This window comes from Pimephales promelas, chromosome 14, assembly GCF_988280905.1.
Source record: "Pimephales promelas chromosome 14, fPimPro1.hap1.1, whole genome shotgun sequence".
Taxonomy (NCBI): Eukaryota; Metazoa; Chordata; class Actinopteri; order Cypriniformes; family Leuciscidae; genus Pimephales; species Pimephales promelas.
This window is the reverse complement of record NC_142782.1, coordinates 18568890-18595112: the sequence shown is the minus strand read 5'-3', so window position 1 is coordinate 18595112 and position 26223 is coordinate 18568890.

Below are 26223 nucleotides of genomic sequence, written 5' to 3'. Positions count from 1 at the left end.
TTCACAGGACTTGACTGATTTGAAGAGACAGTACACTTACTCCTAGGTGAGCCCCTAAAGGGACATGGTGATGGAAAAATAAAAGATAGGAAACAATAAAATTATATTCAGTGCTCTTTTCCTTCCTTTCAACACATTTGCGTTCCCTCACAAAACTGCATTCCTCCGATAAAATTTGCATTTGCTTGCAAAGAAATCAAAAGTCCCCATTCTCTGGGGAACGTAAAAGCAAAATTTTCCTCTCATCTTCTTTTTTTTTTCCATCACCATGTACTTTTAGGAGCTCTGTAAAACCTGGGTTTTAAAGGTGTGGTGTTTAATGGAAAATTAATGTAATCCATATATTTGCAGTTCATTTACATTTTCTGTTTGAACAGTCAAATTCCCCCCTCCCCCCAGTCAATCCTATGATCATTTTAGGATTCTCTGGGATTCCATTCAATTATTCCCTTCCCTTCCCTGCTCTGTTCCGGGTCACTGCCTTGTTCCCTTGTTCTTTGTTGTCGATTCTTTTAAGAGGTATGAATTCCCCTAGTGAGTTACTTTGCCAGGAGTTCAAAAAGTAGGAGCCTTAAAGGTGGCAGACAGTAAGGAACTCTGAGTACTCTCGCTGTGTCTCAAAGAGGGCAGTGGACAGAACGAGTTCGACAGTGAGGGGAAATGAATATATGAGTTGTATGAGAACTGAGAAAATATCCTTTATGTCAATGCTAATCTTCAAATGATATTTATCTCTGCTTAAAGAATAAGCCTGATTCTGAATTAATAAAAATATCCAAGCGTTGAAACAGTAGGAAGTGCAAATGCATGCAGTCTTTTTTCATTCAAGCAATTCGGATATTAATATAGGAGAGAATTATTTATTTTTTTAGATCTTTTTTTTTTTGTTCTCATAAAGAAAACAGAAGTTCATGTGTTTTTTTGGTTCATGTGTCATAAAACCACTACATTTTAGGTGCCACATATTAGTTAAGTTAGATTTACAATCATTTGCTACCCACTAATATACGTGATTAAAACACTAAGGGAAATAATTAGGTGTAATAGGCTGTTAACCAACATAATTACATGTTTCTCATTAATATTACTCAGTTCTTATGTAATTAAACTCCAATATGACGACTAAAGTAAAGCAAGACCACATTTAATTTAAAAGAAGCAAGGGGCAGTGGGAGGACATTGTGGGTGTAAGAAAAAAAAAAGAAAGAATGAAGTGCTTCACCCTGAGCTGAAAGAGCCCAATGTATAAATCACGTTTGAAACCTGTCAAACTCAAAAGAGAAAAGAGTGAACTGTGCTTGAGAAAGAGCAATATATATAAAGGCTACTCAAAGCACTCAGAGACTTTGACAAAATGGCACAAGAAAAGGCTTCACCGTCAGTAATATAATGAAATAACATCCTTCAGCTCCAAGAAACACTTTGCTACCTTTGAGGTATTTTTGAGCTGTTATTACTGCTTTAACACAGACAATCATTTGCATAAGTCTGTCCTTATAGCCACAAAATAAATAGTGGCATTTTAATAATATTTAATGTTTTTTTTGTTTTGTTTTTTCCTGAAAGTTTGGTCATGTACAAGGGAAACAGATGTGTCAAAATCCATTTTTCTTAAATGAGGTGAATCTGGTGTCTCCCGCAGGCAAAACACTGCTTCAGGCTCCTGGGCTTGTGTAAAATACCTTTGCAATCATATCCGATTGTTTTGTTTCCCCTCTCTGCTATGTAATTTGTGTGCTTGAGGCATCCAGAATTTCCTGTTGAGAATGTAAGGACAATAAAAACAGTACTGTAATGAAAAATGTACATGCGTTTACACGCACACACACACTAAAATTTACATGTTTACACACATACAAATTTACACGCATTTACATGCACTTACACGCACACACACGATTATTCCAGCCCGTTCTCATCCTTTAACGTCATATATTGCTATACAAATAAAGATGACATTGACATTGACATATAGAACGCTATATGACAAAACGGCGCTATACTACGCACATGGCACCCTTTATCGTTAATATAACACGCAAACCCAAGACGTTATAAATCCTTTAGCGTGAATATGACACGCACACCCTACCCCACACCTAAACTTAGCCCTCACAGCACGTGTTATATTAACGATAACGGGTGCCATGTGCGTAGTATAGCGCCGTTTTGTCATATAGCGTTCTATATGACGTTAAAGGATGAGAATGCGTTGATTATTCATATCATTATTCAGAGATATTACTGATATATTTTATCTGACAAGAAATACATACAAATTAATTCATATATTATATTATATTATATTATATTATAATTTCCATTACACGAGAGTAGATGTTAAAACTTCTGATTTCTCCTCGGCTTTCGCCAAGATAAGCATAAACTAAAACGTAGCTTTACAGTAAACTATGCTTCTCCATCCATCTACGCTTCTTTCCATATGGTGATGTGAATCTCCTTCTGTCCAGCGTTAATGGCTGCAGTGTACTTGCTGCGTCAGCACACACGACAGCTGCAACTAAAGTGTGGTCTCCCTAGTGGACCAGTACGACAATCATCTGGATTGAGTAGAGGACATCTCTAGGGTCTTCAAGTACCTTCCATCCTCATTGTTTCGTCGACTAGCACACGACACCTCAAGAAGGCTCGACAGTGACTCTGGCGTCCCAGAGTCACCCCCCTCCGTCCCCCACTCAACTCAGCCCAGCTTACTGACCTTTACATCCCTCCTGCGGCTGAGGTTGCTCCTTCCTCGTAGTTCACGTGTGACCTAACTACAATCTCACAGTGACCCAACCATACGCGCCAACCCGTTTGACTAAGGCTGTCGAGCCCCACTGTCTTTGTTAAAGTAGGTTCAGTGGCAACGATTCCGTATGGCATACTACAAAACACAATATCTGCCCAAACACCAACCCTCATTCACGCAATATACACAGGAACGTAATACCTGTAATTACTATGCAACCTATACAAATATACCAACAGACTCTTTGAGTTTTTCAAGAATTCTACAAAACCGTGGCGTGGCGGCCTGTACAAAGCCAACCAGAATATTTCCGTCTTAACCACAGCCAGTTGCTGCTCCTTTCTGCTGCTTCAGATAAGTTCTATACTGTGCGACACAACTTTTGGCCACTGAATCCGACGTCTCTGAGGAACCGGGTTATAGAGTGTGCCACAAATCCTCGACAACCCACTTCCACTGGATAAACCTGGACTCTCCATCCTCGCTGTTCTGCTTCAGTGGCCAGATCATACCGCATCCTCCCATGGCACTGTTAACTCTATCAGTTGAACAATGCGTGCTGGTCCAGACCACAAAACAATATCTGGTCGGAGGTTAGTGGTGGCAATCTCAGGTGGAAAAAAGCCGTTGATCAAGATCAGCCAGCATTTTCCAGTCCCTAGCAGCTTCCAGTTGTCCTTGGCGAGAATTGGTTATAACATCTTTTCTTGGTGGTTGCTCACCTGGGCGGAGGAATATTGTCTTCTGCGTGTAATGTTTTGTTAGAACAGACGGCAACTTATTGGTCATGTTACGCTTGACATGGTCATGTAAGCCAAACATCGCAGTACTTGGTTATGGCGTCAAGTAAACCGACCTTGGCTAAGAGCCACTTTACATCCTGTCAAAATGTGCCTCAATGTGGCAGATGATGAACACAAAGGACAAGAGGGATCCTTTATTATATTATATTATATTATATTATATTTTATTTTATTATATACTTGCTATGATCTTGCATGCGTTGTCATATTTTATCCGATTCATAAGGTAATAAAGATCTATAGCTCCTCTAGGACATTGTGAACAACTATTGAATCGCAGCATTCAAGAACACAGTCTCTCCATCTTTCTATTATTCTTTAATATATCAGCTAAAACACTTACTTTTCCAGTCACAAAGAATGAAATAGTGGAAGGGGTGCTATTCTTGTTTTTTGGTCAGTAGATTCTGCAGATGTGAACACTGGCCTCAAGACCACAATCAAAGATGTTCACATTTATTGAATTTACTCTGAAGAATCTTAAATTACCAAAAGTTTCTAAATGATTTGTAAGGATGCACTTCCCGTGTGAAAGAAGTCCGCTTAATGTGATTCAAAGGAATATTAAAAAACTGTACTAGGAGTTAACAATTTTAATACAATAAAAGACCTCTAATTTATTTGAAAACATGACCTACAAGCTTCAATAGAAATTATTATAAAGCACTTTATATTACTGTAAAGACAACAGAATTACATATAAAGATGCACTTCAGTTCTGCTTAACTTCAGAAGTACAGAAGATTGCAATTAATATATCATTTAATATAAAATAACATTTAAACTATAATCCATTTTCATTTAATCGCAATTAACAGTCTGAAAACATTCCATTCTTTTATAAATGTAAGCTACTTTCAAAAGATTCCAAAAGTTTGATATTTCAAAGAACCAACAAAGATAACGTCGATTTCACATTGCCTGATGCTTGCATCATACCGGTTTACTGTCACTACATAACCATGAATAAAGTGATTCTTTTGATCTCAAAAAGCACTTCGCCAGAAGGTCAGAATTTATCAATTCATTAAGACCATATCCTCTCTTGGAAATTGAACCATGATTCAAGTCTCTTCTTGTGTAAATGAACACAGCCCTGTAATCCTTGATGTAGTGACTTATTCCCAGCACTTCAAGTGGTGAGGGATTAAATCAATGAACATCGATTCATTGATTTTTCTGTGATGAGAACTTGCTCGACACCCAACAAGTGCGTGGCGACACCTCTACTAGAAATCATTCCAGGAATAAACCTGACAAACAGGGTTTTGTTAAAGCACTGTACATTATGTCAAGGTCCTCCGAACAACATCCTCCATAATGTAGTGGTGTGATCGATCAGGACTATGTGGCCTGGATTAAGAGCAGGCGAGGGTAAGCAATGACTGACAGAACACCCGGGCTGCCAGATGATCAGACCCGCCGAACACGCAGAGGGAGAAGAATGAGATTGCTCAAAGCAGTAATCAATAGGTTGTCTACGTTTAAGAAATTAATTCAGAGCTTTTAATATCCCAACCAACGGAGCATCTTAAATCTTCAAAAAGATGGGCTGCAACTCTCTAACCTTGGTTAGTGCTGCTCCATCTTCTGAAATATATGGAAGTCAACACAAAATCTATCTGGCAGGCCACTCTTATTAATAATTGATTTGTGTAACCAAGGGCCAAATATTGCTCATGCGGCAGGATAAAGACTTGCCACATTGCTGTCATGCTGAGATGTCCCAACTGGAAATTGCACCAGGATGAGAGTTGACCTCAAAAGTGATATTGCTGCAACCAATCAATTAAGATATAGTGACTGAATGCAGTACAACGACTGACCGAGAGAGCGATCGCATGAGCCCAAGAAGAATTTAATGTTGCATTCAACTCTGTGTTAAATATGTGAATATGTCAGTTGTGCTTCATTCAATTTTAATGTTACCTTCGGTCATATCAAAAATATTTCCATAATCCTAATTCCATTGAGATTTTTCCCCATGTAATTTCCAGATTTCCTCATACAATATTACCGAAGGTGAATTCTTGATGGACTAATTGCCTTTGCTCATGACTCTTACACTTGGGTTTCTCTCACCATGTGGTCTGAGGATTGTCAGAGGGCATCAACTTGAAGTCACGAAACATAAACATCACTGAAATATGTCAGCACGGTTCTTCAGGAGCTCAATGGCGGCATTTGTTTTTCACTCAGAGAGCTATTTGTCTCATGGCTGGCCTTGATGTTCTTTTTCAGTGACGTTGTGTCATGTAAGAGCTATGGTAGTCCTGGCAGACAATTTTCCAGCTTGCTACCACATCAAAAGGATTGAAACTGAACCTCAGTACTTAAAGTATGGTTTGTTGCATACAAGCAGCTTTCAAATGGATAGTTCACCCAAAAATGAAAATTCTGTCATCACCTCACCCTCAAGTTGCTCCAAACCTGTATGAATTTCTTTCTTCTGCTGAACACAAAAGAAGATGGAGGTCAAAGGGGTCCATCAACTGTTTGGTTCCCCATACTCTACAAAATATCTTCTTTTGTGTTCAGCAGAAGAAAGAAATTCATACAGTAAGTGACAGAATCATTTTGGCTGAAATATTTTTCATTTTGGCTGGACTATCCCTTTAAATAAGACATTTTGCATATCCTACATGAAATGAATGTGACACTTCGCAAACTCTTGTGATTGAACTCTTGTGATTAACATAAAACATTTACATTGCTATTCTATACCTCCACTTTTCATAGTCTTTTATTACTGTACCTTTCCAAGTCATATTTTAAGAATGATCTGAAAGGTCCCCAAACTCCATCAAAAATTTTATATTCGTCATTTGTTACCTTTTCTTTTAGCCAATGTCCTATACTTTATGCACAAATAATCTTCCAATTTAAAGAAATATGCCGTTTTGCTTAAGGATGCATATATATTTATAAATATATACTCATTCTTTTTTTAACTTGATCTCCTTAGAAAATAAATGTAACAGAAAGAGTAAAGGTGACAATGGGATGTTAGAGGGATATTTCACCTCTGGAAAGATGATTGTGTATTTAAAATGGGTCATTTATGTAGAAGAAATGTGAAATTATTTTTGAATTTGGAGCTTTCTAGACAGTGAAAAGCTAGAAAATGCATTTTTGGCTTATGTGGATGAAAGACAACAACTCCCAGAATGCACTTGCTTCGCTGCACTAGGAGGCTACGCCTACAGGTAACAGAGTGCAGCAGTTAAACAACAAGTCTAGGGTACTAGTGAGTCTCCGTGATAAGCATCTTAAGTGTCAGGGACTTTTTCATTATATTTATGCAGTACAATTGGAGTTATATATATCCGCATCAACCACTTATATTGTAGCAGTTTCAGGCGTGTGTTCATTGTTTGTATTGCTTCTGAATATCCATATACTGTATATTGTTTGTATTGATTTCTGAATCTGAATATCCTCGTTAATATCCAATCTCCAGGCTTCCAGTTTGTAGTTTGTAGTCCTGAGATCCTGACATCAGCATATTGTATAATGATGAAATTAAGCCTTTACTTGAACAATTTCCTGTAATTTCTTTTTTCTAAGATAGATAATGTTAGCATATCCATAGAATTATTTTGTAATTTGAGTGTGAAATTTTGTATTTGTAGATACGTAAAAATGTTTTTTTTTTTTTTTGATTGTATTCACTATTTTCTAAAATGACATAAGAGTGTTATTAACATATAGATCTGCTTATGTAGGCCTTTATCTGCCCAAATCTTGAAACCTTTGTCCAAACTGCCTGGTTTAAACTTTGTATTGCCCCAATTGGGACTAAAACAAGATGAAGGGTAAGAGACACCTACAAAATTCTTCACATCATACCTTACAGCAATCATATTTATAACTATAGGATTGGAAACAGATTTAAATTCTGATGAATATAAATATAAAGGCAGATCCAATCTGATAGCAGTAGAGCCTTGAGATAAAAAATAAAACATAATTGTTCTAAGTTGAACAGCCCGATAATACCAAAGAAGATTAGGACACTGCAGCCCTCCTCTCTTAAATGGCAAGTACAAAAGTGTCAGACGGAGTCTGGAACATCTGTTATTTCATATGAATTTAGAGAATTTTTTCAAGTCTTTGAAAAGAAGTTTTAGGGGGAGGCAGAGGGATGTTCTGTAATAAATATAAAAATGTTGGCAAAACGTTCATTTTCAAGATATTTATTCTGCCGATTAAAGATATGGGTAGGGACATCCATATTTCTATAGAGCAACTAACATTTTCAAGAATTGGATCATAATTTACTTGCACAAGTTCTTCTAATTTTGGTACAAATTTTACACCTATGTGAAACAATCAACAAAATTGAAGATTGCAGCACACTTTCTAGAATCTCATTTAGATATAGAATGGAACTTTTAGAATGATTCATTTTGACCATTCAACCCTATCAAATGTGGAGTCCAATGATAGCAGTATCTCATCACCCCTCTGTTCATGAAGTATATTTAAGACTCTTTGAACATTATGAAATCCTTGCCTGCGTTGTATGAAACCATTCTGATCTTCACCTATTCAATTTGGTAGAATACCTTCTAAACTCTTAGCTAGAACTTTACATAATAATTTTGTATCAGAATTTTAACAAGCTAATTGGATGCATATTTTCACACTTTGTGTTTGATTTTCCTGGTTTTGGTAATAATGTGAAGCTCCTCTCATTTATGTTAGAAGAAAGCCTTGCTGATAGGCCTCTACTATCATTTCCAAAAAGTGGGTGAATAACTTGTTTTAAAACTTATAAATTTCTACAGGAAGCCCATCTGGGTCCGCAGCTTTGCCAGGTTTCATAGAATCAATGGTTTCTCCAATTTCTTGTGATGCGAGGTCTTCATCCAATTTGTGTTTTTCTTCAATTGAAATCTGTTATATATTTAGACTATCAAAAAATTGTGTCTGTATATATATCCAAATTTAATGAGCACTCTGAACTATAGAGTTTTTTGTAATAATTTCTAAATGCTTCATTGATCTCTATAGGGTCAACTAGTTCCTGTTGAACTCTTATTTTCTGTGGTGGTACGTTTGTTGTCGTCAGATTTTTGTTGTCCAGTTTTATCTCCATATTCATTAAAATTAACTTGCAGATAATTCATTATATCAGAACCAGAGTGATAATAGTTTCTCATTTGCTTCTTCTGTATCTGTAGAATATGAATTCTTCTATGATATTAACATTATTACAAATTTCTAAATTTGCTTTCTTGGAACTTTAGACAGACATCTCGAGGAGAAGACTGGTACGGCTCAATATTTATTTGTACATTATATTACACATACTTTTGTGTATTTGTACACAAAATACAGTGAATTTACACTTGGATAAAAGACAGAAATCCTTTTCATTTCCCTAAAAATGTGAACTTGAAACCCCCCCCTCGAAATTCCCTTCACAGACTCAAAAAGGCTGAGGGGGGCAGAATTGCAAACTTAAAATGTCAAATTATTGTGAAGGGGCAACAGCTAATAACTGGTGCAGTTCCCCTACACTTTAAGGAACTGATTTGCTAAACCACTTAAGGTACTAGTTTTTTTTTTGTTTCTGACTGCATACATTCACAGATGCGGGTAGCTAGACATAAAACCCTTTTTGTTATCCGGTTGTACCCCTCATATCTTAAAATGGCACATAAAAGCTAATAATAGGACGACAAATAACAGTAAAATAAGGCTTAATAAAGACAAAGTTTAAAGCATTTGTCCTGAGTTTGAATTTGTGTGGATTTATGGTCATGCAAACAAATGAGTAGGACGGGGAACAAACCCTGCGGTTCAAGAATAGAATGTGTATTTGTTCAGACCAAACAACTGTTTCGGACTGGAACAGGATAACAAGATAACCAGAAAATGGCAGTGAAAATAAAACCATAAGGAAATTAACCTCCACCCTGACATTATATAAATGTGAATGCTACTCAAGATTTATAAGCAAATCAAATATTATCTGCATTTCACCTTTATGAGTGGAAAGACAGCATCTAGAAAAGGCATCGTGGAGTCAAGGCACACATAGACACGTCTGGCACACTATAAGACTCGGATAAAGGTTTGTGATAATGATCCAGGCTATCCTACATAGTCCTGAAAATATTGCTTTCAAATCTAAACCTACACTTAGAAACGCCTGTTAAACCCTGAGAAAATTACTTGGAGTTAGAAGCTTGATCTGTAAGAATGATTTTCAGTAAACGAAAAAAAATAAATAAAAATAAATAGAGCTAAATGTAATTAAAGTTTTCACTTTCACTAAGCCGGAAAAGAAAAGTGTCCTTCACAAACTGTATCCACAAAGATGGAAGTGCACATTGCTAAAACAAAAAATCCATTGTTTGCCAAAGCATTCAAATTTGTAAAAAAATAAGGTGATGTTCATTAAAAACAATAATTTAAGGTATTATATGTTAGGATTATTGGCAGTGTAAATAACTGAAGATCTTCTTACGTGGCTTCTCAAGCAGATTATATGAAATAGACCATGGGTTGTCAAACTGGGGTCCCAGGACTCCGCAAGGTGCCACAAGAGGGTGCACCGAGGACCACACAGTGTGCATTTAGGGCTTTCAGAATGAACATGCACTCAAGATATTAATAAATGTTAATGCAATTGTTTACTGTAAATTCAAACTGTGGTCAATGTCACCCATTTAACTGTTCTTGCTATAGGAAGTGTAGCAGGCATTTTGGATTGCATTTTTGGACACTGGCTTTGTTTTTGAGAAGCATATTAAATGAAATCCAGAACAATATGAGTAGGTGAGAGCACAGAACGACCAAAACTAAAGGATTACGCAGCTTAATTAAAGATGGATGTTGAAATGCAGAACTGAAGAGTCCTTTTGAACTCTGCAGATTTCGCAAGCTGTTGATATCCAATAATGGCGTGTCTAATGGCAGCTTGTTAAGGAAATTGAGTTTTTGGCAGCAGAGATGCCACCTGCAGACTGCAGTATATTCAAAGCCTTCTTCTCGTCTTACCTCTCAGTGGACTTTCTTTCAGCAGTGAGCCCATGAGCATTTCTGGAGATCACCCATGAACAACGTGTTGGAGGTTATTCAAGATGTCTAGATAGAAGAATTAAAGCCTTGTCAGTAGTTTGAGGTCTGCATGCTCTTTGAAGCCAACACATAAACCGAGGGTCAGGAGGCTGCAGGAGAGACGCAAAGGGCAACTGTCAGGCTCATTTAAAGAGCCCAGAAAACTGAGACACGAGAAATACAGCAGCCTTATCGTTCAACATAAAAAAAAAAAAAAAAAAAAAAAACTGAGCGTATGCTATGATGGGAGATCTTAAAGGGACAATTCACCCAAAAATGAAAATTCTGTCATCATTTACTCACCATCATGTTATTCCAAAACATATATACATTTTTTAAGGATACACATACAAACTTTAATCCCCCCCCCCCCCCCCCAGACCTGTTGCTGTCTGAGTTTCTATCACGGTCTACATTACCATGAATATTTAGACAAATTAGTCCGTTGACGTAGAACTGTGAGCAAATTTCCAGTTTCCGCTGGATTTCGTCCTCTGCATACAAGCTTAATAAAGCCTGAACCTTGTTTGTATCTTTTAAATGCCATTGGTGATATGAATTGCAAACAACTCTTACTGCACGCACCACAACAGACCAACCCCCAAAAGCACCCAAGTCCCACCCCCAAAAGTTCTCACGAGCAGGGACTTATTGAGGGTATAATTTTTACACAGAACTTAATTTAGGCTATGTTTACACGGAAACGATTCTGAAGAGAAAACGCAAAAGTGGCGTTGTGTTGTCACTTTTTATTCTGCCTTTAGACGAGCATTTTGGGTGGGAAATCCGCATGCATATGGTGACGCAAAAGTGTGTGAAATTCAGTGTAGTATGCACTCCAGGCGGCTAGGTGGCAATGTGGAGCACTGCCACACAACAATACCAAGTCCGCACGCCTCCGTACAACCTTTACTGTCAAGCAGACTTCTGCGTTTTTACCCTTTTCATCCGAGAGGGACAGAAAAAGCCCAACCATCCCCCTACCAAACCAGAGACTGGACAGCTAGCCATGGCCCGGGACTGGAAGATGCTAGTCGATATAGGCCAGCAACTAATCTTTCCACCTGAAATTGCAGTCACCACCTTTAGGCCAGACTTGGTTCTCTGGTCCCCTTCGTTAAAGTCTGTTTACATCATTGAGCTCACAGTCCCATGGGAGAATGCAACAGATGAGGCCTATGAACGCAAGAAACTGCGCTATATAGAACTGGCAGCAGACGCTCAACAACGAGGATGGAAAGCGAAAGTCTATCCGGTGGGATGCAGAGGTTTTGTGGCTTCTTCTACCATCAGATTGCTGAAAGACCTTGGCATCCGTGGACAGGCTTTGCGACAAACAATTAGATCAGTCTCTGAAGCATCCGAAAGAAGCAGCCAGTGGATCTGGATTAAGAGGAAGGGTCCCTGTTGGGCTCAAAGAGCATCAACGTGACCCACTCAATAATCCCCCCACCCTATAACCCCCTTGGGAACCCAGGTCACAACCCTCCATGAGGAGGCGGAAGGTATGCGGTCAGCCTTATGCTTGACTCAGGGAAGAGGATGCCTCCTGCCTTGCATAGTCCTAATTTTTATGATTGGGCATGGGACACAAGCTCAGGTTTGATCACCCTGTAGCTGGCCACCTTTGATGAGGGTGTCTAGTGTTGAAAGGCCGAAACACCCCTTGATTCAAAGGCACATTACTGATGATGTGTCCCGAAATTTAAATCTTTCCCATGGCTGAAGTACAGATCCCACGCCACTCTCAACATCAAGGCAAAACTCATGTGCATACCACCTATTGGCACAATGGACAGGTTTCCATCACGTCCCGTGTTTATGATTCTGGGAAACGCGACGGTGGAGCGTTCAGTGACAATGTTACATACTCTTGGCTTACTCTGGCTATTCCAACTAATTCTCATCCTTTGGCGTCATATAGGTGACGCCATATGACATTTCGTCAAAATACAACACACATGGCACCCTTTAGCGTCAATATAACATGCACTGTTATGGGTAGGTTTAGGGCTGGGCTAGGGTCTGCGTCTCATATTAACGCTAAAGAATGCCAGTCACCTATATGACGCCTTGGGTTCTGCATGTTGTATTGATGCTAAAGGGTGCCATGTGCGTAGTAGTTCGACAAAATGTCATATATGAGAACGGGCTTGCTATTCTCTGCTGTCTCAGACGACATGTTTGTCCCGTTTTAGCCACCGTAGCTTCTGTGAAAGGGAAGGTTGAGCAGTGGGCTGAGCAATAATGTTTAATAACTTTAATAATGTTAGAAAATATTTATTTATTTATTTTTTTTAAACGTTCTATTAATCAAAGAATCATGGTTTCCGCAAAAATATTAAGCAGCACAACTGTTTTCAAAATTAATAAGATATGTTGAATTTCATGATCATCACATTAGAATGATTTATGAAAGAATTTGTGACACTGAAGATGAGTCTTGGCACAAACTCAGCTTTGCATCACAGGGACAAAATACATTGTAATATATATAAAATTGTTATTGATATTTCTCAATTTTAGTTTACTGTATTTTTAATAAAGTGAATAACCAACACAATTATGAGAAAAATTAATCTTTTTATATATTATTATTAAGTTTTATATTATTATCATTCAAGACTGAATCTTGCTAAATCTTTTCACTTTCTGAAATTCCCGTCAGTTGACCTATAGCTGAGATGTTTGAGCTCCAACAATCCCCTCATCGAAATTCTGAACCCCAACAGTGCAGACAACAGATCACTGAGGCTGATGCCAAAGTCAAAATATCTCTCATCAAGAGCAGCATCTCCTGGTCTTAATTGAGGAGAGAAGAGTTATATAGGTGACTATCTGGAGTCATTTCCTCATCTCTTAACCACAGGGGAGCTGTGTAATTCCCCAAAGGAATCATGGGATTGTGATTGAAAAGTGTGCAAATCAAAGGGTGGGAGGACACCTGGTGCAGATAAACACGATTGCAATCAGAAATCATCAAACCTGAGCTGAACAGTTCAACTCTGACATCATATATATGGAAAGCTCTTGACAGCGATGCTTAAAGACACAAAGAGACTAATAAAATCACTGTCTGATGAGCTCAAAAATAGTTACTTTAAACATTCAGAACAAAGTGAAAATAAAATTTCAAATTAACTTTGCAAGACCATAGTCTTAATTAAACATCTAGGGCATCACAGAAATACTATAATGACCACTTACAGGTACTATTTTCCTTTGACATATAATATTAACTGTTCCTTTACAGCTATTTATTCATAATCAATTTCAGAAAAAAATCCCCGTGTATGCGGCTAATGCGCTTTGCTGGAGGCATGAATGGACACATTGAAAGCCTAAAGGCACAAAGACATTTTTAATGAAAAGTATTGACCTATTCCAGACATGTCACACTAAATTCTTCTGGCAGTGCATAACAAAAAGAAAGAGGCAGAAATGATTAAGCATATTGCTGTGCTTATGTGCAACGAGTTCAACAACACCTGCACAATCATTTGCTTCACTTCAATCCAGAACAATTACACAGACTCCTAATTGCAACTTTTTTTGTTAACAGCACTTGTACACAGTGAGTGGAATCCTACAGTCACAAGGATTGCCAAAATTAATATATATATATAAAAAAAATCCCACTCTCAAAATGCTTAACAGAGAGAGAGAGGGGTAACGTTATGCCTGCATAAGGAAATTAATATACAAATAAAAACACATTATTAAGTACATTAAAACTATACTGTATGTGTTTGCAATACTATGAAGTGAGCCCAAAATGGGATATGGGCTCCAATTATGTTTAGGATAGGTTTGGGTGATTTAATATTCAGTGCCTGTTTTTTATCCTGTCTAAACGCTTTCAGTTTCGTTAAAGGTCCCCTGACAATTTTCACTTTCTGAGGTTTTTTAACATTAATACGAGTTCCCCTAGCCTGTATATGGACCCCCAGTGGCTAGAATCCGAGCCTCTGAAGAAACTCCGCAACTTCCCAAAGTTTTGTATGTTCTAAACTTTTCTCTGATGACAGTTTCCTCAACTTGGGCCAAGAAACAAGAAACAATTTCTAAGCCTAATTGTTCAAGTTCAGACAGGTAATCTTTCTCTCAAAATCGTTATGCATTAGTCAAGCCAGTGACTAAAATATCAACTTCACATTGTTTCTTTTAGTAGGATGAAACTAATCTTATTTAAATTGTGAAAAAATTGTACAGAAAGTGAACAATGAAAATTTTTTCCACATAGCGCGAGTTTATCTGGACAACTCGTTATGAAATCAATGACGCATGTTACGCTGCACAACAAAGCTCTTACTGAATGTACATCGTGTTTGCATTGGTGAAAGCCTTAGTGCAGAAACTGTGTTGCAATGATAAGATCTTCATTCTCGCGATCAACACACTGTCATCTGCTTGTTCAATGCTCATCACGACAACATTTTATGTGATGGGAAAATATCTAAATACTTTTAAGACTTCTCACGAATCGTTAATCTCGATAGCTGTAATGGTAAAAACCTATAATAGCTGTAGTAAAAGTATTCGAGAGAGTTTCACATTTCATATGCAAGCATGTTAGCCAATCACAGCAGTGGCTGGTTACACTGAATCCCACAGCAGACACGCCCCTTCAAACAGAGTGTTCAAATCAGAGGTTAAAATCAGGCTAGGAAAAATGCTTTTTAATGACTATTTTTCATCTAAAAAACATGCTAAAATTATAAGGGCAACCCATGAAACATTATAAAATAATAAAATAACCCCATGTCAGGGGACCTTTAAAGCAAAGGCAGTTAGAGCGTGTGCCAGATAATGGTAATGCCCCTAAATCAAATCATTACAGTCCAGCTAGTGTCAAGGTAAAGGTCAACTCATTATTAAGCGTAGGGTCTAAACCAGCACAACAGGAACTAACAACGACATTGATTGGCCAAACATGAAAAACACTGGCACCCGCTATTTGTAAAATGCTTTGTAAATAGTTTATAACATATATATTTACTCCACAAACATGGAAAACAGCGATGGATGGGCAGACGGCGAAATCCAGGAACTTCTCAACCTTTACGTTGACATGACAACCATGACAATTACTCTTGAACTTTGTGTTCATCATCTGCACATTAAGGCACATTTTAACAGAATGTAAAGTGGCTCTTAGCCAAGGTCGGTTTACTTGGCGCCATAACCAAGTACTGCGATGTTTGGCTTTAGCATTGGAAGGCAAGCGTAACATGACCAATAAGTTGCTGCCTGTTCTAACAAAACATTACACGCAGAAGACAATATTCCTCCGCCCAGGTGAGCAACCACAAAGAAAAGATGTTATAACCAATTCTCGCCAAGGACAACTGGAAGCTGCTAGGGACTGGAAAATGCTGGCTGATCTTGATCAACGGCTTTTTTCCACCTGAGATTGCCACCACTAACCTCCGACCAGATACTGTTTTGTGGTCTGGACCAGCACGCATTGTTCAACTGATAGAGTTAACAGTGCCATGGGAGGATGCGGTATGATCTGGCCACTGCAGCAGCACAGCGAGGATGGAGAGTCCAGGTTTATCCAGTGGAAGTGGGTTGTCGAGGATTTGTGGCACACTCTACAACCCGGTTCCTCAGAGACGTCGGATTCAGTGGCCAAGAGTTGTGTCGCACAGTAAAGAACTTATCTGAAGCAGCAGAAAGGAGCAGCAACTGGCTGTGGTTGAGACGGAAAGATTCTGGTTGGCTGTGTACAGGCCGCCACGCCACGGTTTTGTAGAATTCTTGAAAAACTTGAATGACATACATAAGAGTGAATGAGAGAGGAAAGTTAGCGAGTGAAGGGCATGACAATTTTGGACTGGAACGGAGCCCAAGTTTTTGTGACCACGTGGACAGTACAACAGCGCATGTGCAAGTGACTTGAGCGCTTGAAAACAAAGTCAACTAATGCGCTCGCGCTCAACTGTGCGCAAGATGGAGAGAAATGCAGAAAATTAAGTACCAGGTCCTTTGTATACACACGAGTATGGGAACGAGGGCGAGCAAGGGTGCTTCTCAATATCCCTCCTCCATCCTCCATCCTATGACCTGGGGTGCTTCTCAATTCTTTTTTGTGCATTATCGTTTCTTTCCTAGCGTCTCAGCTCCACCCCCTGTAGGATGTAAGGGAAGGCTGCAAGCAAGGAAAGAAAATGAGGATGGAGGAATCGAATGAACGTTTTTAATAAATTAAAATGATTGTGACCAACAGGAGGGGGGAGGAGAATGTATAGGCCTATGTGCATCACATTTAGTCAAAAAACACTTCCGCAAAGGTGTATCCTGTGCATCCTTGCCAAGCGGCAACATTCTAATCTGAAAAATGAAGCCTACCCGGAAGTGCGAAAAACTGAAATGCATCGAAAATCCGCTAGAGGCCGGTCCCAAAAGGGAGCAAATGTCAATTTTCCCAATGTTAAAATGTCCGTTTTCACAGCATAAATTCATGTTTTTACAGTTTGGTCCCATGTACTTTTATTGTAATCTTCAATATGTTCCGTGTGCCTGGCAACTGTGAGGGGGTTGATTTTTTTTCTAACTCGTTAGTTTAGATCATGTTTAGATATAAAATGTATGACAAATAAGGGCGGTTAACTTTGATTGACAGCTGTTAACGGGTTGCGCTGAGTGGAATTTGGCCTCTCGGCCTTGATCTGACACAACACATCATACCACCTCTGTATCCTTTCTGAACATTTGTATTTTGTATTTCCCAAGATTTTCCAGTATGGCGCCGTCCATACCCCCCATAAACAGCCTCAAACCCATTCTTCAGAAAGTCTATGGGTGATGTAACAGATGCTTTGTCCATATTGTTTACTGTCTATGATCCTCGCTCATAGCTTCTCAGGAAGCCTCCTCACTCCTCGATCCTCCCGGTGCAATTAGGCAATTGAGATGTCCTTCAAGATGGCTGAGCCCGATCGGTTTCCGGGTCATAGTATAGAGGACGGAGGAGAGAGGAGACAAGGAGGGATATTGAGAAGCACCCCTGCTATGTGTCAGGAGCCAATCAGAGTCCTCCCTAGTCACCACGCAACGATCACTTTCCCCAGAGTATTAATCACCTGCACCTGTTTCCATTCAGCACGCCCTTCCCAGCCAGGACAAAAGCACCTAGCTCACAGTCAGTCATTGTCAAGCCTCCAATAGAAAAAGACCCTAACCAGTCTCCACTTGCTTCCTTCCGAGTCATCCAACGAGCCAGAACGTAAAGTATACTCACCTGAAAAGACTAACCTCTCTGTCCTTGTTCTGTTGTTCCCAGGACCCGCTTTGTGGTTCTCGTTCTCTGTGCCCTGGGATCTGCCATGAGTCTCGTTCACCTTATGGATGCTCTGTAAAGAGAAAAAGCAAGAATCACTGAACTGTGTTAGTTCCCTATCTACTGCACTGAAAAGGATCTACTCCCCTGGAATCCTTCCTGCATCCCGTCTGCTCGAAGACGATCTGAAAGAGAGAAAAGGAAAGTATTTGCACTGTGTCACCGTTCATGTTATTCCTAAAGAAGAGGATTCACTCACCTGGATGAATTCCTGCCATCCTCCTCGAAGATCACCTCTGAGCACCTGAAATCCTGAATACCTACCTTGACTTTAAATAAAGAAAAGTTTATGTTTATCACTTACCTCTGTTTCCGAGTCTGAATCCTGACACTATGAAGTGATGCTCGAAAGATATAAGTATAAGAGATAAGAGAGAGATAAGTTTTCCAATGTATAAAGAAAAACTTTTATTGGATAGCTTTGAATAGCTTGCAAAAAAAGAAAAAAAGATTGGTTCGACTACTAACATGAGAATTTAAATCAAAATTTAAATCATAAGTTCAAATTTAGATTTTTTTTTAAATTACTTGAACTTTTCACGCAAATGATTAAGTGTAGGCCTATGTGTAATGTTTATTTAATATCTGTAATGTATAACTTAGACTACATTTAGAATTTGTATTTGGATGTAAAATGTATTTTACAAAATATTTAAATATTTAACTGAAAAGTGTACAAAATAACATTTGAAAACTGCATTATTTTTCTAAAAAGCCCAATTAGGTAAATCTGCCAATTCCCCCCTCTGCTAAATCAGAAAAAAAGAAACATTCGTTTGACATTTAGTGCCTTATAATTAAGTGAACAGACAACCACCAAACTAGCACACAAAGTGACTGAGCACTGAGAGGCACAGAAGAGAAAGGTATGTCAGCACTGACCCTACAATGAACAATGATCACTTTGTTTAAGTCTTCACATTTAAAAGAGTTTCCAGAAATCCCTGAATGTTCTTCATATGAGTAGTTTGTAAGTGTGGCAAGCTACATTCTCAAAGGTCATCTATAGTCAGACACCGAGCATTTTTGCACACCTGGAGGCAACAGCTGTGACCTTCAACTAGGACACTGAGAGATTTGGTGAGGAAAAAAAAAAGAAAGAAACTCAGTCTTGTCAAGATTAGGCTTGAGGGTAGGCAGCCAGTTTGATAGGCTATATCAGAGGCATGCTGAGATCCTCTTTGAGATTGCATTTGTGAAGACAGAACAGAGGATAGAGATACAATTGAGTATCATCTGCATATCAATGACAGCAATGAAACAAAAGAAAACATTTCAGTCTCTCAAGACTCAGACAGAGAAGATTCATTTCCACTTAGGTCTGTTGTCTTTGCACAATTGTCGGTATGTTGGAGCCATTTTTGTTGATCCCTTAGGGCAAAAATGTTTGCTTTTTTATATAAAGATAACAAATTACTTTTTTTCCCTAAAAAACCCAACATATTTCACAAGTTCGCACTTACAAATAAGTCAGAATAAATGCATATTTGGCGTGCTGTCCGAGGAGAGGGCTCCGGGTTAGGTATTTGGCCCGAACCCAGAGTATTCCTGGCTGAACTCCCCCCGTTTTCCTGGCTGTGAAAGAATAAGCCAGAGAGTGAGGAGTCGGGGTGGTGGAGGGATGCTGAAACTGTCAAGGAATGTTAGGTGAGTCGACAGATTGAATATATATATATATATATATATATACATATATAGCAAGTTTGGATGGAGTAATGGAGCTCCTGCGGGAGCAGAGTAGATGATAATGCTGTGGCAGTGGACAAACTTGCTTTTGACTTGTTTTGAGCAATGGAGCTCCTGTGGGAGCAGAGACAAAGACACTGCTGCGGCTGTGGGGCAAGTTTGGACCGAGTAATGGAGCTCCTGTGGGAGCAGACTAGATGACACTGCTGCAGCAGTGGAACAAGTTTGGACGGAGTAATGGAGCTCCTGTGGGAGCGGAGTAGACGAAACTGCTGCGACAGTGGACAAACTTGCTTTCGACTTGCATTCCAGGTATCCTAAGGTGAGTTGAGAAGAGGATTGGGCACTTGCTGGAGCGGAAGAGATAATGATTCCGCGGGAATGGAGCAAGTTGGAAGAAGAAAAATGGAACTCCTGCGGGAGTGGAAGAGATGATACTGCTGCGGCAGTGTGCCAAGCTTGCGTAGGTTGGTGACGCAGTGATGAGCTGAATGATGGGACTTGCTGTCAAGCTGATGGATCTCATAATGTTTATGGATGAGTGCAGACATTCATGTTTTTAACATTACAGTGGTATGAAGCAGGTCCTGGATTATTCACACAGGCCAGCGCTGCTTCACTTGGTTTAACGTTGATGCTAAAGGATGCCACTCACCTGTATGATGCCTTGAGTTCTGCGTGTTATATTGACGCTAAAGGGTGCCATGTGCATAGCATTTCTTCAAAATGTCATAAGGATGAGAACGGGCTCATAATTTGCAATGAAAAACCATAAATTGACATTCCCACAATTCCCTGTGTGACACTTCATATTTTATGTATTTTTGTTGAAATAACTATGGTTCATCATAGTTTTCTTTTTTTTCTAATCAGTTATGTACATTAGGGTTTTATGTTACATTTAATGTTGTTAAATTAATGCATATTGGATTTATATGTCGTGTGTTACCATGATGATGTTTAATGTTTGTGTAAATGACACTGTGCAGCTTCTTAATATAAGTATCATCCTTCTAATGGAAGACTACTTGTGATGAGATTTGATTGCTCATGTAACTTTCATCACTGATTGTTGGTTGTTAGTAGTGATGGGAAGTCCGGTTCTTTTCCGTGAGAACCGGTTCTTTCGGACAGTTCGTTTTAATGAACCGGTTCAAAAAACCGGTTCACCAGTTCTTTTACGTCATCACGTAATGACGTCAATTCTATCATCCCGGCGGATAAAAATACTTCAAATTAAAGGGCATTTTTAATCACAACTTCAGTTAAATAATAGTATGCATTGTCATAATCATCTTGGATAAGTTTCTTACATTTACATTTTGAAAACGAACCCTGCTGCAGCATAGGCGATGTGCTAACGCAGATGTTTTACATGTTTTAAATATATAAAATGCATAAATGGTCTTCATCATTTTATTTGTTATTAAATAAACTTACATTTCGCCGATTCGCCCTCTCATTTAAGTCCTGGGTTCACCCGTACTACTGCGTGCTCATGTATCAGAACAGGATCAGAAGGCCGAAAGAAAGTTCTGTTCAGAGACGGTGCTATCACGCATGCGCAGTATCTCCAGCTCATCGGTTCTCCGTATCGAACGTGTCCGAAAGAAACAGTTCTTGGTTCTGTACTAGTGATTCAAGAACTGCAACAACCAGTTCTCGACTCGAGAACCATAGCATAGGCCTGTGTGTGCTGACCTGAAACCTGAATATACAGTCGACAAAACTAAAAAAATCGATGCATGTCTGTCTCCAATATAGCCTTCTGTAGCCTATACAGTGTATATATATCATGTTTATAATGTGTTAACATAACGAATTAAACTAATTCGTTATGTTAACACATTATAAACATTTACTAAGCAGTGCACCAAACCTTGGCAAGAGTTTACATCAATGATTTATATTGTTACTTAGAAATTACATGAGCTAGCTGTTCCTGAAAATATTATTTAATAATAAATGTTTAGTAGTTTGACAGTTTTAGAATCCAATCATTATTTCCAATCGTTAAAATAATACAGTGATACAGTAATGTGATAAACATGTTTCCAAAATGTTTTATTTTGTTACACTTGAAGAGTTCAGATGCAAAAGCCTCTAAATGCCATTTGAAATTTTCTTCTTTAATGATGATTTTTATCAAACTTGTATATTTAAGTTCAGTAATTTCACTTAAATGGCAATGATAATTACCTATTAATTGTTATTTAAGTGAAATTACTGAACTTAAATATACAAGATTGCTAAAAATTATCATTAAAGAAGAAAATTTCAAATGGCATTTAGAGGCTTTTGCATCTGAACTCTTCACTTACTGATGTTCAACTAAAGACATGGAAATGTACATTTCGTCCCTCAGAAAAAAATGCACGCATGCTCAGCTCATCAACTCATCAGTTCTCAGTATGTCGAACGTGTCCGAAAGAAACAGTTCTCGGTTCTGTACTGGTTATCCGACCGCTGTACCTGTATGTTCGGTAGTACACGCATGCGCAGTATCAGCTGCTCGTGCTCATCACTTCTCCCAGCACCAATATATGTCTCCGTTCAGTGAAGTTTTTGAGTTACTGAATAAAATGTACTAATGGATATTGGTTTATTTCGATTCGGAGGGACTGTCAGGCATGTCTGAAAGTGAGTAACTTTAGTAACTTGTGGTTTAGCGCTGAAGCAAGACGCGAACTGTTTCGAACGATTCAGTCCGATTTAGTGTACTGGTTCGACCGGTTCACTAAAAAGAACCGGTTCAAAAGAACGATTCGTTCACGAACCGGCCATCACTAGTTGTTAGTATACTACAATGGTACAAAACAGATATAAATTTTTCAAAAGATTGGTACATCAACATTTTAGGTCCCACTTTATATTAAGTGGCTTTAAGTACTATGTACTTACATAGGAAAATAAGTACAATGTACTTATTGTGTTCAGGTTGTATTGTAAAACACTTTTGCTGCTATTGAGGTGTGATATGGGTAAGGTTAGGGACAGGTGTGGTGGTATGGGTAGGTATCATGGTGGGCTGAGGTGTAAGGGAAGGATCAACTGTGTAATTACAAATGTAATTACATGAATTAATTACAGTTGTAATTACATTCAGGTATTTTCAAAATATAAGTACAATGTAAATACATGTATGTACACAATAAGTCCAATGTATCAAAGTAGTAACTTCAATGTAAGTACATAGTACTTAAAGCCACTTAATATAAAGTGGGACCTACGATATTTTTGACGGTAAAGTTCTGGCAACCACAGCTGCCGTTTTTTTGACCGTAAAAATTACGGTTTTATTTTTTGCAGTGTAGAATAACATTCTGGACATTTCATCAAGTTTCATCAATTGCATGTCTAACGTTATAAAACATTGATTTGTTTTATGTACATTTTTATATAATCTAATGGATATCTGGATCTTATTGCACAAAATTCTTACATATTGTACCTTTAACCCATGTTGTCACCTTATATTATTTAGTACTTTCTTGGCAAGTAGATAGTAAACACATTGAAAGTGCACATCTGTAAAATAAAGTGCAACCCGATATTTACACTCTCCAAATCCGTCACTGGGGTAGTAAAGGAAAATGATTGTACATTATTTAGCCCTAAATGGTACATGATACATATTAGTACCACCCCTTACAGCTTTTGCAAACTACAGAGCCCCTAAAGGGACATATATTTCATAAATAAAACTTTCACATTATCAAAAGAAATCAAAAGATCTGCAAACAAACGCAAAGTAAGTTTCACAGTAAAACGCAAAGCATTGAAATATATTTTCCATCATCAGGCTCCACAATATACTATTTGTGGGTTCCAGGAAAATACTGCTTGTTTTTTTTGTTTTTTCTTTATGGTTTCCTGAACTTCACAAAGGGTTTTAGTAATTGTTTAAATAAAAATGCTATTAAACATCACATGGTGTGCTTACAAGAGAGAACAGTAGATAATCACCTTATATAAGAGACACAACTATCTTCCCATCTCGCATGATAAATAAGCACTTTCCACATTAGTCTCAGCCTGCGGCAGATCAATGTACACTTGAACTGCTCCCTGGCTTAAACGATCAGGGTGACGGGCCGAACACTTCACTTAATTGATAACAGTATTTACCATTGAGTAAACTCTTATAATTTAGATGAACTGGAATGCTAAGGTCCACTGTCAAGCATTGATTCCCAAGTCATCATTCTCAAGTGATTGCCTCACACTGAAGTCAGTCTTAATATAGCAACAAAGCACTGCATTGTGGGAACTGAACGGAGTGCTCATATTAGATGCTTGTTGTTCAGTGCTTGTGTGCCCAGAGGGGGATTTAATTATATCATAATTATCTCCAATACATTCTAAAGCCAATTTGTCCTCATTTCTTGTCGTCATTTTTTTCGTAGTAATGACGCAGAATGTCTCCATATCAGTGTGATGAGGAAGCTTGCCCTGAACTGTTTTTTGTTCATCAATCGCATAAAATGTGCGAAACCGGATGAGTTGCTATGCGTACAATAACATGCAAACCATATTTTACAGCATATTACGGCTCTCACCTCTCAGTCTTTTTTGATTTCAAGTCCCTCGATTGCCAAAGACAATATTCAAAGGCCCACCTTGTAAGCTATAATATTTGTATGTAATGGCTAAAATAAAATGTAGTGAAAAAGCTGCTTTTTTACAGAATGGAAATATATGAAAATAATTAAATTCTGTAATTGAAAAAAGAAGAACTGATATATTGTAACAAAGGCAGTCAAATCCATCTGCACAAGGAATAACTGGCATGAAACATCAAAGGAACTTGTAGCAACATGCGTTTGGCAAAACAAGACTTCGCACAGGCCAAGGGATAAAGGGGATGGTGATGATCAACAGGAGGAGGTGATAAGATGGAATGGGGAAACCAGGCAGGGATGAATCCTAATGATGGCAGAGGGGAATAATGGGAAGTGCAGTTCTAGAACTCGGTTGTTCGGGAGCATGTGAAAGTGGAGAGAGGTGAGGACGCACGCTCAGTGACAGCCATGCGCTCTTTAAGTAGAAAGAATAAAATACTGTCTTGCCAAACTTACTCCTTTGTTTTAAATAAGTTTGAAAAATATTTCTTTATAGTGTATATTCACTATCGAAATTGACTTTTTAATATTTCATTAATCTCCTTGATTTTTCAGTTCTAGGAATCACACAAATAGAGTACCGAAGTCACGACGTCACTCTGTAGGCCAAAACGCGGAAGTGAGTTAGCATTTTAGCACTACGGTTCCCTCGCTCTAAAGCCTATGGTATTTTTGAATAGGTTTTTGCTAAATCACCTGAAATAAGGTCTGTGGTGAACAAAGCCTCTAAATATTTTCACGTTTTGATCTATGACATAGAACACACAGTTATAACCTGCTTGTGTTTTTTTAAACTTTATTGTGTCTGTTTGTGTTTTTTAAAATCTTTATATAGGCTTCAAAATGTATACACTTTGGATTAACTTGTAAAGATTATCTTGCTAGAGAAAACGTGTAAGGGTCACAACTCCTGTTGAACACAGATCTTATTTTTTGCGATTTTCCAAAAGTCTATGGGGAAAATGCATTGCTTTTCGACCGAGGGAACCCATGCGCTGCTAGCTTCTGAGTTGTCCTAGAAAGTGACGTCATCACTTCGGCACTCTATTCCCTCACATATGCAGGTTCTCTTCCGAGAGGTTCTTTCGCACTGTGTAATATCTTACGCTAGGGGAAAACCTCCTTTCGTCGACATATTGAAGGCAAAAAACTTATCCCTAATTTTTAACTATTAAAAAATGTTTTTCCCTTTTCACACCATTCTTTGTAAACCCTGGAAATGGTTGAGCGTGAAAATCCCAGTAACTGAGCAGATTGTGAAATACTCAGACCGGCCCGTCTGGCACCAACAACCATGCCACGCTCAAATTTGCTTAAATAACCTTTCTTTCCCACTCTGACATTCAGTTTGGAGTTCAGGAGATTGTCTTGACCAGGACCACACCCATAAAAGCATTGAAGCAACTGCCATGTGATTGGTTGATTAGATAATTGCATTAATGAGAAATTTAACAGGTGTTCATAATAATCCTTTGAGTGTAAATTTGTTTGAGGGTCCATTTTACCAAGCATAAGGTTTCATTTCATTTTTATGCTGATGGCACCCAAAATCTACCTTCTCCATAAAAAAAAATGTCAAAACAGGCTAAGATCACTAGTTATGCATCTTATATTAGGTCTTGGTTATCTTAAGATTTTTCTCACTGAGAACAAAGTGAGACTCCTATGTAAAACCTTCTGTAAAAAATGTGGGTATTGTCTTCGATTCTGAAATCAAATTTGATAAACAAATCAGTTTATTATTATTTTTAGTAATCCTCTCTTTATAAAGTCGAATCAAATACAAATTGTCTTCAGATGATCCAAAATGCAGCTGCCAGTCTTCTGACTGGCACCCGGATATTTGATCATATCTTCCCAGTATTATGCTCTTTGCACTTGCTGTTACAGAATTTAGTTTAAAATTGTACTCTTTGTTCAGACTGGACCGATTTCTATACATCT